We start from the raw sequence: 14,881 nt of genomic DNA on the forward strand, positions 1-14,881 counted from the left end.
TATAGTACCAAACTTTTAAGACTATTTCCTTTTTGCATGCATGTTTGTATTATACATGCAATATACTAATGCAGAGGCTTACTTTATAAGCTAGTGACTTCAGTTTTTATAGTGAAATTACTCCCCAGTGCTCAAGCCGATAACTTGGGGCTACTCTATATTCACTCCACTCTATTGCCCCCCCACAGTAAGGCAGTCACCAACCCGTGTTCATTCTGCCTTTTAAATCTGTCTCCATGTGCCATTTCTCTCTGCCACTGCTATCATTCAAGACCTTATCATCTCCAACCTTGATTTTTGCCATTTCACTCCCTCTGTTTCTAGTCTTACCATCCTCCAGTCTGTCCTCATCTTGCTTCCTGGGTAATCATCTGTTGAAATCTGATTTTGTCACCATTTTGATCAAAACATTTTTATCACCTCTGAGTTCAGATCTGAAGCTGACTAATCTCAACAAATCATGAAGCATTTGGCCTCTGCATATCTCTCCCAGATTTTACACCACTCCCACTTGACACTTTACACAGAAGCATTTCTAAGCCACTAGTGGTTCCAGACACACTGTTCCTGACGCCTCTTCCTCCACCTTCCAAGTCATGCGTACCCTTCAAGCACATCTCATCTGCTGTATTCTCTGAGATGTCTTCTGTGCTACTCCAAGCAGAATCTGGTGCCCCTTCACCTGCAATTATCTCCTTTCAATTCTGTTACAATTTCTTAAGAAATTGTCTATCACCCCACTAAACTTATAGGTCCTTAAAGGGTTTGGACTCTAGCTTTTCATCTTCATGTTCCAAAATCCAGCAGAGTTCGTGGCATACAGTTAGACAGTAAACATCAGTTGAATGAATGAATGAACATGCTGAATTTTAAAAGAAACAAACAATAGCAATAGTTAGGAGATGGAAGAGACTGTGTTGCAATATATATTTGCACTTTGTCTGCTAATGAAAAGAATATATATATATTCTTGCATGGATATTCAAACTGAACTGAGGCACCAGTAAATGAGCCTCCCTAGAAGCCAGTTGCTCTGGACAACACTGTGACCCTATTCCCATGTGACAGGAGCACAAAGGCTAGCCTGGTCCCCCATCACGAGGAAAGAGGGAGACTAATGTCTTGTAGAAATGGATTGATGATTTATTATTTATCATTATTGATATTGTGCTCCACAGCAGAAACAGGGGATTAAAAGCAGTGGAGAGAGACGAAGTGGCAGAAACAACAGCAAAGGGAAATGTGATGGGGAAAGACTCTAATGCCTGACTGTGCATCAATTTCTGCAGATGCCCGGGAAATATCATAAAACCAAGAGCCCAGAAACCAGTGCAGCTTAAATGAAGCCCTTCATTTTTGTTTTATACCATCAGCACTATTTTTATTATTTTATATTAACCCATGATGAGTGAAGGTGACCCTACAGAGAGATAATATAGGCTGGGGGAAACTGGCTGACTTTGGCATTGGACAGATCTGGGCTCAAGTCCTGGCTGGACACTGACTTAGTAGCTGTGGCCAACTCACTTAACCTCCCTGGGCCTCGATTTCCTCGTCTTTAAAATTGTCCAAATAAAATCCACCTCACAGGTTTATTGTAAGGGTGAAATCAATTGATGTCTATGCAGCTGCTGGCTCAGTGCCTGGCATTCAATAAATCATGAATGTTATCTCTCTCCCCACTCCACACACCACCTCCCCATGAGAACACACATTGGACTGACACGTCCCAAGTACTCATTGGTGCAACTGAAATGTCTTGATATTGTAAAAATATCTACACAGTCCCCTTCACAGATAGATTCCAAGGCCTGAGAGCTCTAGCTTGTATCCTAAACCATCTGCCTGTGGGGATGAAAACTGACATTACCTTGCTCGTCTTCAATTACCGTAATTACTTTACTTCCTGAGCCAGAACTGCATGCTTGCTTCTAGTTATTTATCTTTTTCACTAATTGATCATTTGAGTGCTACTGAGTTATAAACTGCACTCTTTATTACCATGATCTCATATAAAATAATGGCTGTCCTTATAACACCATTTACAGAGAAACCTCTCAGGTTAGCAGCATCACTACTAGGCAGCCCATCCATCAGTCAACAACCCATTAGTGTCAGTTCCTAGAAAGTCGTAATTATGTGTTTCTACACGTGGCTCTGTACTGGTTATACTCCACAGACAGTGGCCTTACCAATAATCTTAGAGAGCGTTTTGAGTTTACAGACCTACAGACGAATACCCATGGAAAAATTACTCATTTCAAATTTACTAAGTCTTGATGTTCTTTTTGTGTTTGTAAGTTAAACCTCAGGGAACAGTTTGGAGCAAAAATTTTAAGAGTACCCATTGATAGAAACCTCCAAGTTTGTGGCAATTCAGTCTCACATCCCCAAAGAGAAAATCTGCTAGGAGACCTTTTAAAATACAGATGTACCTAACTTACCACTTATGTGGTGGTCCTTACTGCACTTCCTTCCGCCCTTTGGGGGAAGAATTTGCAGGGAAACTTCTGGAGAAAAGAAAATATATTGTGGTTAAGTGATTTCACCAAACTCTCCCTCATGGTTCCATCTGGGACACAGCTGTGGTGATTACCAGTCAGGTCACATTCCACTTGTTCTGGGTAAGTCTGAGAATGCCAGGATGATAGGAAGACTGTCCTTCCTCCTCATTCTGGAGGCTTCCTGTGGAGCACACACCAGCACACCAGGCTGAGAATCAAGCCAGGTTCCCTACACGCACACATGCATGCATACATGCACACACATACACACGCGTACCTACACTCTCACATGTACACATCCACGTCCATGCACACACCACCACCAATGCCCAGGGCCTTGGCTCATCAGCCAAAACCACTAGGAATTAAATCTCTAGGAATTCCCAGGAATTGTTCTAGGCAGAGGTAGCAAACTGATGTCACATGTGACTCCTTATGCCTGCAGATGAGTTGGGTTTGGCCCTGAGAATGCTTCTAAATACATTCAACTAGTAGCCAACACTTAAATATGGTAAAGTTTTACATACAAATCTGAATTTCTAGCTAGAAAAAGTTGCAAGAAGCAGCAATCCTGGGCCTCTTTCCCTTCATGGCGGCAGTTGGCAGGACCTGAGTCGTGGCAGCCCATTGAGCCAAGGCATGTCCTCTGCAGTTCACAGCTCCGTGACCCCAAAGCTAGGGACAGGTTCAGGTCAGCAGTACTTCCTCCACATGCACTGGTGTCTAAGGGAAGATCACTGTTTCAAATTTCCTGTTAGGTCTTATGAAAATAATCCCTATTGGTAAAATCATGCAGTGCCACTGTATGTGTGTGTGTGCCTGTTAAGTGACAGCATCCACAATTAATACTCCCACCCGTAACTAATGTTCACAGCAGGAAGGAACAACGAGTAGATTTACGGACTAAAGTTCCATCAAAATTTTTTTGTCAAATCATTCGTATATATAAATAAAGACTTATGCCTTCATCAGAGCTGTCAGCACAAGAAAGTATTGGCTGCACTTAAACTCCTGCTGTGCAACCAGAACAGTGGACTGAATTTTTTAAGGAAAAATAATACCATAATAATACTGCAACTGTTATTTAAATAAGAAGTTAATTAGAAAATTGGATTTGGAAATCAAAGTTCAAGCGGGAACACAGTGGACTAAAAAGCATGTCTTCCCTGTTATGCAGTTGAGGAAGATTCTTGCAGTTGGGTAAGTAAACACATACATGTGTGTACACACAGGCATGCATATGTGGAAGCATGTGTGTGTGCACGTGTGCCAAGAACACTGTACCTGCGTATACGCACAAACGCATATGCATATACACATGTTCAAACCTGCATCATATGTAGCATGTGTACATACCTCAAGCAGTATTTTACACACATACACATCTGTACATTGATATGACATACATGTGTGCACACATACATATGACTCATGCCATCAACTTCATGTCACAGTAGTTAACCATTTTCAGCGGGATAATTGAAGTTTCTGCTTGTGATTCTCCATTTATTGCTGCTGGAAATGAAACTCTAGTTCTAACTTGGCTCATCAGGGAGAGAACCACTCCCCAAACAAATTTATGTATCATTTTGTTTCTTTGATGGACCTAAAGGATCTCTAATATCTGGGAAAAGGAAATGTGCCTCTAGCAGTTAGGCAGCCCCTCATTTTAGGTACCATGTATTCCTAGCACCCGTGCCCTCGACAGAACAATACACTTTACAGCCAATTCACAGTTGTACGTGTCTGTGTTCACTCTGAATGAGAGTATCATCTTCAGCTGGTGAGGCATCAGGGGACATGACAGATGGTAAAGGTGCTGGGAAGTAAAGGGTGGGTCTTTATTAGACAGCAGAGAGAGGTCTTGAAATTTCCTGTCCCTCATTCATACCCCTGAAAATAATGTAAGTTCACAGCAGGAGAGCTAAGTCAAGGCCCAGCCCTGCCACCCGCTGCCTGTGTAACCTTAGGCAAACTACTCAACCTCTCTGTGCCTCCCTTTCCTCCTCTGTAAAGTGGAAGTAGTAAGAACAGTTACCTCATGGGTTAAAGGTAATGAAAACTCTTTAGAAAAGTGCCTAGTTTGTAACAAGCATTCAAAAAACGTTCTTTCTTGTTAACTACAGAGGAAATGGTAGAGGGAACTCAGACACTAGTAAGCAAACACCATGTGCCAAGGATCTTGCAGAGAGCTTTCTTTACATATTTTATTTAACCTTTACAATTACTATCACTCTTGTATGTATAAGATGCTGAAGTGGAGAGCAGTCAAGGAACCTCACCAGAAGTCACACCTTGAGTAAATGGCAGCTGGGGTGAGAGCTCGGTCACCCCCTCCAAAGTCCACGTTCTTTCCAACACACTGGAGTTTCTCGAGTGTGGTCTGAATACCCACTGGGGCTGTAATTGCAATGCAGAGCCCTGCGCCCCACCCCACGTCTGCTAGACCACAATTTTCAGGTGGGCTGAGAATTGAGATTCTTACCAATTCTTTCTAAAACCAGAGTTTGAAAATTTGTGTCACTGCCCCTAGGATGCCTGCCCAAGGAAAACAGACCCCAGACGACTCACACATCCTAAGTGTTGTCTTCTCCCTACCAGCCATTTACATTTTCTCTGCATCCCTGATAGTAATTTTATTCAGAGGCCCTGGAGTTGGAACATTCTCTTCAACCCAACTAACTTCACCTATTTCTTGTTGCCTTAGCTTTGGGAATCTCCCAGCTGGACACTTGAGTGCAATGTTACATGTTTGGTCCTTGGGTAGATCCTTCATAGACCCCACACTGTCTATCCATGCATACATGGTCCCTGTGACACGGATCCCAATCTCAAAAGAAAATCCATAGAGGATACAAGTCCATTTTTATTCAGTCCTGCCTTGTTTGTGATCCTGATGGAGTTTAATCCTGGCAGCCAACATGGCTAGGTGGGCAGAGGCCACTGCCTTTTTATTGTTAGAATAATTGCTCCTTTGCTCAGGAAACATTGTGGACCTGGTATGTGACCTACACCCTGTGGTGTAAGCATTCACTTACATCTTGAGCATAAGCAGTAACTCCAGAAGCATCATCTGGTAGAAGGAAGTGCTTTCTCTAGAGAAAATGCTTTAACAACCTGAGACACTAAAATAGATCCTTGATCCAGTAGAGTAAAAGATGAATTTGCAAAGAATCACCATTGGTTTTCTCAGATATATAATTTTACTGAGCAAAGAGGTCTTTAGTGTCATAAAATGAACTGCTAAATGAAAAAGGGTAAGGCAACAAGGTTACATTTTATGGTTCCATGGGCTTCCTGGCAGCTAAGATCTGCCACACAGCACTAATTAGCTGGCAACGGCAAAGCGGCGTAATCTGCCACGAAAGATACAGCGTAGAAAATATGTTTGGGGAGCTGAATACTTGAAAGGAGGTGCTAATGGTTGGAACTCTATCTTTCTTTGTTTTTATTTTTCTATCTTTGCGAGCAGTTACAGTTATGGAACATGTGGAGCCGTGACTTAGCTCCCATAAAGGATATAGCGAATTTCTTAGAGTCAAATAATGTTTTTATCCTCTTAGGCATATTGCTGGGTCTTTGCCTCTACACTGATGTATGTCTATGCTTATGATATGCTCATCTTCTACTTCCAGGGTTCTCTCGGCAGCTAAATATGCATCCCCCCTCTTAGAGAAACCCTATCTCTAAAAACACAGCCGTAGAGGCTGACCCAATGGCCTAGTGGTTAAGTTCGTGTGTTCTACTTCGGTGGCCCAGGGTTCATGGGTTTGGATCCCGGGCATGGACCTACACACTGCTTATCAAGCTATGCTGTGGCAGTAGCCCACATAGAAAATAGATGAAGATTGGCAACGGATGTTAGCTCAGGACCAATCTTCTGCAGCAAAAAAATAAAAAATGCAGCCATAAAATGGAAAAATATACTCACATCTGATTCTGTAATTAGATCGAAGTTTTGAGGGGGAAAATGTTTGAACAGTCTCAGAAATCCCAACCAGCTCTCATGCTGCCCACACCCCTTACCCTTGCCAGAAGATTTTCTTTTTGGGGAAGTGGAAGAAAGCCGAAGTCAGCCTGGGACTTAGTCTCCAGTGAACAGGGTCTATAAAGGTAAAGTTCTCGAGGACCTTTGCTGCTTTTTGCCTGGTCCCAGGGGGTGAGGGAGTCTGCTCTCCCTGGGGGTTCCCCAGAATTGAAGCTACTCCCTTGGTATCCATGGAGACAGCTCACCACCAGATGAGTGGGTTGTATGTGATTTGGGGATTTATGGATTTTTAACCACTCTGCACCGTATTTACCATTATTGACAAAGCATCCCACATTACAGGAGACTTTAGAAATGGTGTCAGGTGGCTGTTCTTCTGTGGCAAAGTAATATAAAATATTTGCAAGCAGGAGAAGCAGGAAAAAAATAAACATTGAAGACTGCATGGTAAGATCTCTCCAGCAATAGAGCATCTCCTATTTGGGATGTGTTCTATGCTTGTGGCTGCAGATTCTTCAAAAATACAAGTTCAAAATGTTCTTTGGTTGTGTGCTACTGTGAAACATTGGCAAAACAATAAACACAGCATGCAGTAATTGACGGGGGCTAGGCAGGAGCTCTGTCCTGGACAAATATTTAGGCCAACCGTGGGGTTAAAAAAAAAAGAGAGAGAGGTGAGGGGACTCATTATAAACATCAATTGTCATTCCAAATAGCAGCATGATCCTTTAAAAAATCAAAATTCAGAATCTACATTGGGCCGCATGTTGAAGTGACTTTCCGTTATGCAAAGATCACAAAACATATGAAGAATAACTAAGGAGAAAAGATATTGCAAAATACTCTGCAAATATCTAGAAGACCTCACCGGAAGTTAATCTAGAAGCCTGTTTCATTAATTAAAGCCATTTTGCCAATGATGTCAGTGACTTAGTATAATATTTATTAGTGCCCATTTTGAGCTAGGATGAAATTGCCCCTTCTCTGAAGAAATTTAGATTCTAACAGATGCAAAACAGATGCGTACAATGTAGAAGTTACTTTGCCAAGTGCTGTTTTTTTAAAAATATGTCTCATTTGCCAGATCTACTAAAGGCTTTGTCTACATAAGGGATTTGTATAGCTCTCCTTAGTTTACAAACGAGAGAGAGGAGTGATCACTCTTGGACTGGTGCAGGAAATACTAAGACCGTAACCCCCAACATTAAATTCCAGAAATTCCCCATGGGCTTGTTCAGGGGGTTTGGTCTTTTGAACACATATTCGAGCACATTAGGATGAAATGCCTCTGTCTTAGATTTTCCATCCTTAATACTGGAAAATTGCTAGTTTTTAAGTCATTTTTCTAATTCTGTGTTTATCGTATTTCTTCACCCTGTCATGATAGTCCAAGTATAAATAGTACCTTTTCAATCTCCTCATTTTTTTTAAAGATTTTTTTTCCTTTTTCTCCCCAAAACCCCCCGGTACATAGTTGTATATTCTTAGTTATGGGTCCTTCTAGTTGTGGCATGTGGGATGCCGCCTCAGTGTGGCTCGATGAGCCGTGCCATGTCCGCGCCCAGGATTTGAACTGACGAAACACTGGGCCACCTGCAGCGGAGCGCGTGAACTTAACCACTCGGCCACGGGGCCAGCCCCTCAAATCTCCTCATTTTTAAGTTTATCAAGCCACACCCTCCCCTGTGCCAGCAACAGGGACAGAATTCCACACAAGTGGCCCCTCTTCCCAGGGAGGTGCTGAGCATAATTATGGAACCATTAAAGAGAAATAAGAAACCAAAAAATGGTCTTAGGAGATACCCACTAAGGTGGAGGGGTTGGGAAGAGCAGGGATAAGTTTCCTGGCCCATATACATAAATGAATCTCTTAATTTATGTACTGCGTGGTCTAGATCTTGATTCTCTTGGCCTGTTTTATGGGCTTGCCTCGTGCCGTAGTGTAGTGTGCTCCACATGGCACTGAAATGGAAGAGCAGGAGGCTCCCTCCCCAATGCTTTTAGCCATTAAAAGACCAACATTTCTTCAGATCTTCCTGTTCGTTTATTCAATACATTCAAGTGATAACCGTTGTATTTCTTTTGTTTGTATAGCACTGGGGATGGAGGTTTGGCAGTGTCTATGCGAAATAAGCCCCTGCCCTCTGAGAGCTAACAGTCTACACTAGTTAAGAGAAAAAGCGTCCATGGGTGGGATGTTAAATAATGAAATAAGGCAGTGCTGTTAACCAGGTGTCAGGAATATTGTGGATTACAGGTGCTCTTCGGAAAAAGGGGGATCATGGTGGGCAGCACTACCCTCTGACGTCTGGCCGCACCCCTAACCCAGTGGGAAGGAACCTGCCGGAGGCCAGGAGGACAAGTCACCCAGAGCCCCTACCCACTTACTAGAGACCGAGTGAGCAGGCTGCAAACTGCCATTGTGTGGAAGGCCAGAATTGGCTACATCCTTCCTTTAATTTGAGTTTTAGTAGCAAAACCCTTTTTCAAACCCAATTATTTGTGTACAGGTCAAATGTAGTAAAGAGATAAGTTTAAACTCTTTGGATTTTTGAGCTAATTAGTGAAAGATGCCCAGCACAGCATCTAGTGAAGGACAGGTCCTTCCCCCTCCCTTGTTGTGTCACCTTAAGGAGAGGCATTTGATGAAGTTAATTTTTTCTACCAGATGCTCCGTTTTGTTTTGTCTTTCAGGGAAATAAAGATCAGATTAGTGAAGTGAATGGGAGGGTTTAAGTGACTTCAGCAAAGATTCATTGCGCTATTAATTAATCATCTGCCTCTGAATATTGCTACACTAAATGCTGGAGGAGGAGATGCATGGATGGTTTGGGAAGAACTGTTTCAGGTGTCCTTGTTCCAGTTCCTGTTGTCACCTTCATCGTCATCACTGTCATTATCCACCACTGCTGAGCCTCTCGGATTCCTCCCACAGCAGGCCGCTAGGACCCCTGGGTACCTCTACAGACCTCTAGGACTTCATGGAGCACCGTGAAAACCGCCAGAGCCAGAATAGGAGAGCTGGGTTCTAATCCCAGGTCTGCCACTTACTGGCTCCATGGGAGACCTTGAGAGAGTAACTTAGCCTTTCTGAGATTCAGGCAGCCTGCTGTAAAACAGGCTCCATGTGTAAAAGAATATTATAAACGAAAGCAGATGTAATGGATGATGATGATGGGAAAATAACAGTAATTTTAGTTGTGAAAATGTGTTAAAAGACTTATGGGTTAAGTCTACCATTTTCTACCAGCGCTGTTACTCCCACCTTTATTGCCCCCTGCCATAATCATGGAATACAATGTAGGTGCAGGCAGGTGACCAGCTGTTATTATAATTAATCTTTATTAGGACCAGTGATTAAAAATGATACTTGAGGGGCCAGCCCAGTGGCGCAGTGGTTAAGTGCACACGTTCCGCTTTGGCGGCCCGGGGTTCACTGGTTCAGATCCCGGTTGCAAACATGGCACCACTTTGCAAGCCATGCTGTGGCAGGCGTCCCACGTATAAAGTAGAGGAAGATGAGCATGGATGTTAGCTCAGGACCCGTCTTCCTCAGCAAAAAGAGGAGGACTGGCAGCAGATGTTAGCTCAGGGCTAATCTTCCTCAAATAAAAAAAACAAAACTTGACACCTCTTCATTTCTTTTATTATTCTGATATTTATCCTCTGGAAAACCAAAACAAATGATAGCATCTAGGAGCTACATTAAACTCCTCAAAGTGCTTCTTCTCTAGAGAATAAAGTGACCATGTAGTCTTAGCTCTGAAAACAAAAGAAGAAAGGAGAAGGAATCTAACATTTATGCAGAATCTGCCACAAGATGTGAACAAGGAAAAATTGTTATTCTAGTAAAAAACTATAAATAACCTGAATGTCTTTCATTTGGGAAAAAGACAAATAAAATATAGCATATTTTTAGATGACTAGTTAACAGTGGTTAAAAGGAATGAAATACAGAGTATAATTAAATCTGAAAAACAAGATTGAGAGAAAAAAGTAAGTTGAAGAGTAACATGTACAGCAGTTTCATTTATGTAAAGAAATTTAATACTTAGACAAAGCAGTACTTGTTCATGGATTTATTTATTACCTCATGCACACACATATATACATACGCACAGACAGCTGTTTGTATAAAATGTACTATAAAGCTTCATATCAAATCATAAACTGATTGCTTTGTTGGAGGCATAAAACTAGAAGTAAGGTACAAAGGCAACTAATGTAGTTTTATTTGTTGTTTTTACTTTTACTGAAAAGACACGCTTGAATATAGCATGATTCACTCAATGAGTGTTTCTTCAGAGTCTGGTATAACTCAGACCCTCCTTTCTGTGCTGGGGAAGCTTGTGGTGATGCAGTCAGTCCCTGACCTCATGGGGATTACCTTCTATTAAACAAGACAGAAGAAAAAGAAGTATGGTATATAATGTCAGGATGGGACTATCAAAAATAAAATTAAAATAATGTCAGGTAAGGGGTTAGAGAGTGACCAGAGACTGTTAGGTGAGACACTCAAGGACAGCTTCTCTGAGGAGGTGACATGTTAATAAGCACCAACACTTGGTGATGGAGACACAGTAGCTTAGTTTACTGTATTATTCCCTGCACTCTTGTAGTGTTTTTTAATGTTGACCCCCACCAAAAATAAAATCTGCTTCAAAACAGCATGAGATTTTTAAAAAGTTACCAAACCCAGATAAAGCATTTAAAGATTTCAACCTTCTGAACCGGTGATTGATGGTAGGGGATAGTGTATCTGGAAAAACATCCCATAAGTAATAACTTAATTTTATATCTGGAAAACAACAAAATGTAAATCATCTTTTAAGATACTGACTCTAAAGTTCAACAAAATCTTCCTTGCAGGTGGGGCTCCAGGAAAGGTAGCAGTGATTTTCAAGGGCGAGGTTGTGAGGGGATGTGGATTTAAAACCTTCATGGGAAGGGATAAGATTTTTATGTTTATCAAAAGGGAGTATGGTGTTTTGGTAAAAAGTTTGAAAATGTGCTCACAAAGGGGAAATAAACAGTTGGAAAGAGCTGTTTTAGGAGTTAGAAGACCTAATCTCGTACGCTGACATATTAAGCATGTGCTATTCGACCACATGACTGTGGGTTCCTGGTCTGCCTCCTCACTTATAAAGTGGGTGGGATGGGTTCATCTAACTGTGAACAACAACATAAACGGTGGCTCCAGCTTTATCATTGTCACCGCGATAGCCTGTATTCTATTAAGAGTGTCTCTGAACCAGAAACTGGGCTAAATACTTTATATCCATCATTTTATTTGATTGACCAAGTGAGCGCGTGATTAAGTAAACCGTAAGGCTCTCCTAGCTTTATCCGCTTAGTTATGAAACAAAGCAGAAGAAGTCACAAGAGACTAGAAGACCAGTAGTTTCTATCCCCAAGGGGCAGAATGAAGGACAAATGTCTGACCTGGCTAATGTCCCTCCTTCTTCCCTTTGCCCTTCCATGTTCCCTCAACTTGTTGAACAGGTTATCTCATTTGTGTCTGCTTTATTCTCACCCTAAACTCATGGCAAGGAATTCCCATTGCATGGCCAAATACTGATTACAAATTCCATTTTTTGTTCTAAACACAAAGAGCTGGAAATTGTATTCTGTGAGCCAGAGGAATGGGTTAGGTTATGATTTTATGCCATGCATGACTGGAGCACTGCTCTTGGCTATTATATGCTTTAGAGAGAATCCATTAGGTTTTCCAGGAAGGCATGTTAACACATCCATCTAGGTGAATTTCAGTAATTTGTTGTGGGGCTATCAAACTATGCTCTGGGTCAAAACATCAGGCCTCTCTTCTTTAGCTAAGAGTGAGTCTGTCAGTTTTTGAGGGCTCATTCATGCCACCATTTTGAGCCCTCCCCTCCTGCCCCATCCCCCAAAACACCAGGTCATGACCTGTTCTCAAACCAGCTAACGGTGAATTATGCAGTACTTACTGGAAGAGGTGGAAGCAAACAGGGATTCTTCTTTAAAAATGACTTGAAGTCTTGAAACTTTATAAACAGGCTTTTCCATGTGCTTTCTGGGGAAGTAAATGTCAGAATGGTCAGAAACAAAAACTGTATTAAAGATCTCTTTTTTTTCTGCCTTTTCTCCCCAAATCCCCCCAGTACATAGTTGTATATTTTAGTTGTGAATCCTTCTAGTTGTGGCATGTGGGACGCCGCCTCAGCATGGCCTGACAAGTGGTACCGTGTCCGCACCCAGGATCCAAACCAGCGAAACCCTGGGCCGCCAAAGTGGAGCGTGCAGACTTAACCACTCGGCCACGGGGCCAGCCCCCTGCATTAAAGATCTTAAATCAACCATGGTAGTAGAACAGGTTGATGTAAAATGATGCCTGCATATGGAGATCCAAATGTATTCATGGCAGTGGTTAGTCTCCAGTTTAGTGTTGAGCGTTATTTACCTTATAATTTGCATATGCTCTTCTTAAGAATTTACATTTCAGCAGACTCACTATTTAAAATGCTTCTTCCTTTTGCAAATGTATGTATAAGAAAGTATGTTCCTACTTCTGTCCTCCCCTCCCCAGTGCCTTCCAGAGGAAAGTAAAGGATTCCCTACTTTGCTGTGTTCTGCAACTTGACCTTTAAAACTAGACTTTGTGTTTCCATCGGAGCCCTGTTCTCTAGTTTCTTCTGGCTCTTGTGTTGGACTATCTTGTAACAGGGTGATACTTGTACAAGCAGTAAGGATAAGGCTGTCACACGGCAAATGAGCTCTTCCTGAAATGTTAATGCATCAGCCTACATTCAATAACGCTGAGGAAATAGAACAGAACAGAAACAGTAGGGTAGTGGCCAGGGAAAGAAAGGGCACCCCTTGTTCTTCAGCACGTTAATGGACAAGGAAGGAAGCCAAGAGGTTTAATGGGAGAGGAATAAATCAGGTTCCCAGTAAATATATTAAATACAATACTAGCTGCATGTTACCTGGCGTAACATGTACCAGACACACTGTGAAGGGAAGCTCTGTGTGTGTGTGTCTGTGTGTCTGTGTATCTATACACACACATACCAAATTTTGTTACTACAGGCTACCAAAAAAGCATTATTATCACTATTTTACTGATAATGAAACTGAGATTGTTTATCATTCAGCAATGTATCTAAGCAAGTACTTCTTATGCACAAACATAATATAATCCATGTATGTTAAATTAGGTCATGACACTTTAGCCTGACTCAAATTCCTCTTCAGTTTTAGTACAGCCTATCTTCCCAGCCCTATTGCCTATATTCAGCAAGACCAGTCAGGAGAGTGGAAATCACTCTAGGTATTTCTAAATAGGGGAATTTAATACAAGAAATTGACATAAAAATGCTGGGGGAAAATGAAAACCAGTCTTTACCTTGTACCATACATAAAATTAACTTGAAATGGGTCATAGATCTCAGCATTCAATACGCCACATTAATAGAAGAAAGAACAAAAATAACAAGAACATCTCAATGCTGAAAAAGCATTTGACAAAATTCAGCACACTTTCATAATAATAACACCCAACAATCTAGAAACAGAAGGAAATTACCTCTGTATAACAAAAGCCATATGTGAAAAGCCTGCAGTTAACATCATTTTCAACAGTGAAAAACTGAAAGCTTTTCCTCTGAGATCAGAAACAAGGTAAGGATGCTCACTCTCACCATTTCTATTCAATATAGTAGTGGAAGTCCTAGCCAGAGCAATTAGGCAAGAAAAGAAAATAAATGTATCCAGATTAGAAGGAAAGAATTCGAATATCTCTTTTTGCAGATGACATGATCTAATATGTAGAAGATCCTAAAGATTCCAACAAAAATTGCTAGAACTAATAAATTAATTCAGCAAAGTTGCAGGATACAAAATCAACACACGAAATAAGTTGCTTTTCTATACACTAACAATGAACAACCTGAAAAGGAAATTAAGAAAACAATCTCATCTACAATAGCATCAAAAATAATAAAATATTTAGGAATAACCTTAATTAAGGAAATTAAAGACTTGTACACTAAAAACTAAAAACCATTGCTGGAAGAAATTTAAAAGACCCAAATAAATGGAAAGACATCCCATTTTTGTGGAGTAGAAAATTTAATATTGTTAAATCATCCATACTACTCAAAGCAATCTACAGATTCAATGTAATTCCTATCAAAGTCCCAATGGCATTTCTTGCAGAAATAGAAAATACAATCTTAAAATTCATATGGGATCTCAAAGGACCATGAATAGCCAAAAAATCCTGAGAAAGAACAAAACTAGAGACCTCACACTTCCTGATTTCAAAATATATTAGAAAGCTACAATAATCAAAACAGTATAGTACTGGACCAATGAAACAGAATAGAGAGCCCAGAAGTCAGCCCTTGCT

General features: G+C 41.1%; 1 protein-coding gene across 2 annotated transcripts in view; it reads left to right on the top strand.

Moving 5' to 3' along the window:
- RNF150 (ring finger protein 150) overlaps positions 1-14,881 on the top strand; it is a 238,034-nt gene that overhangs the window by 201,221 nt on the left and 21,932 nt on the right. The window lies entirely within an intron of this gene.

The sequence above is a fragment of the Equus przewalskii genome, chromosome 2 (genome assembly GCF_037783145.1).
Source record: "Equus przewalskii isolate Varuska chromosome 2, EquPr2, whole genome shotgun sequence".
Taxonomy (NCBI): domain Eukaryota; kingdom Metazoa; phylum Chordata; class Mammalia; order Perissodactyla; family Equidae; genus Equus; species Equus przewalskii.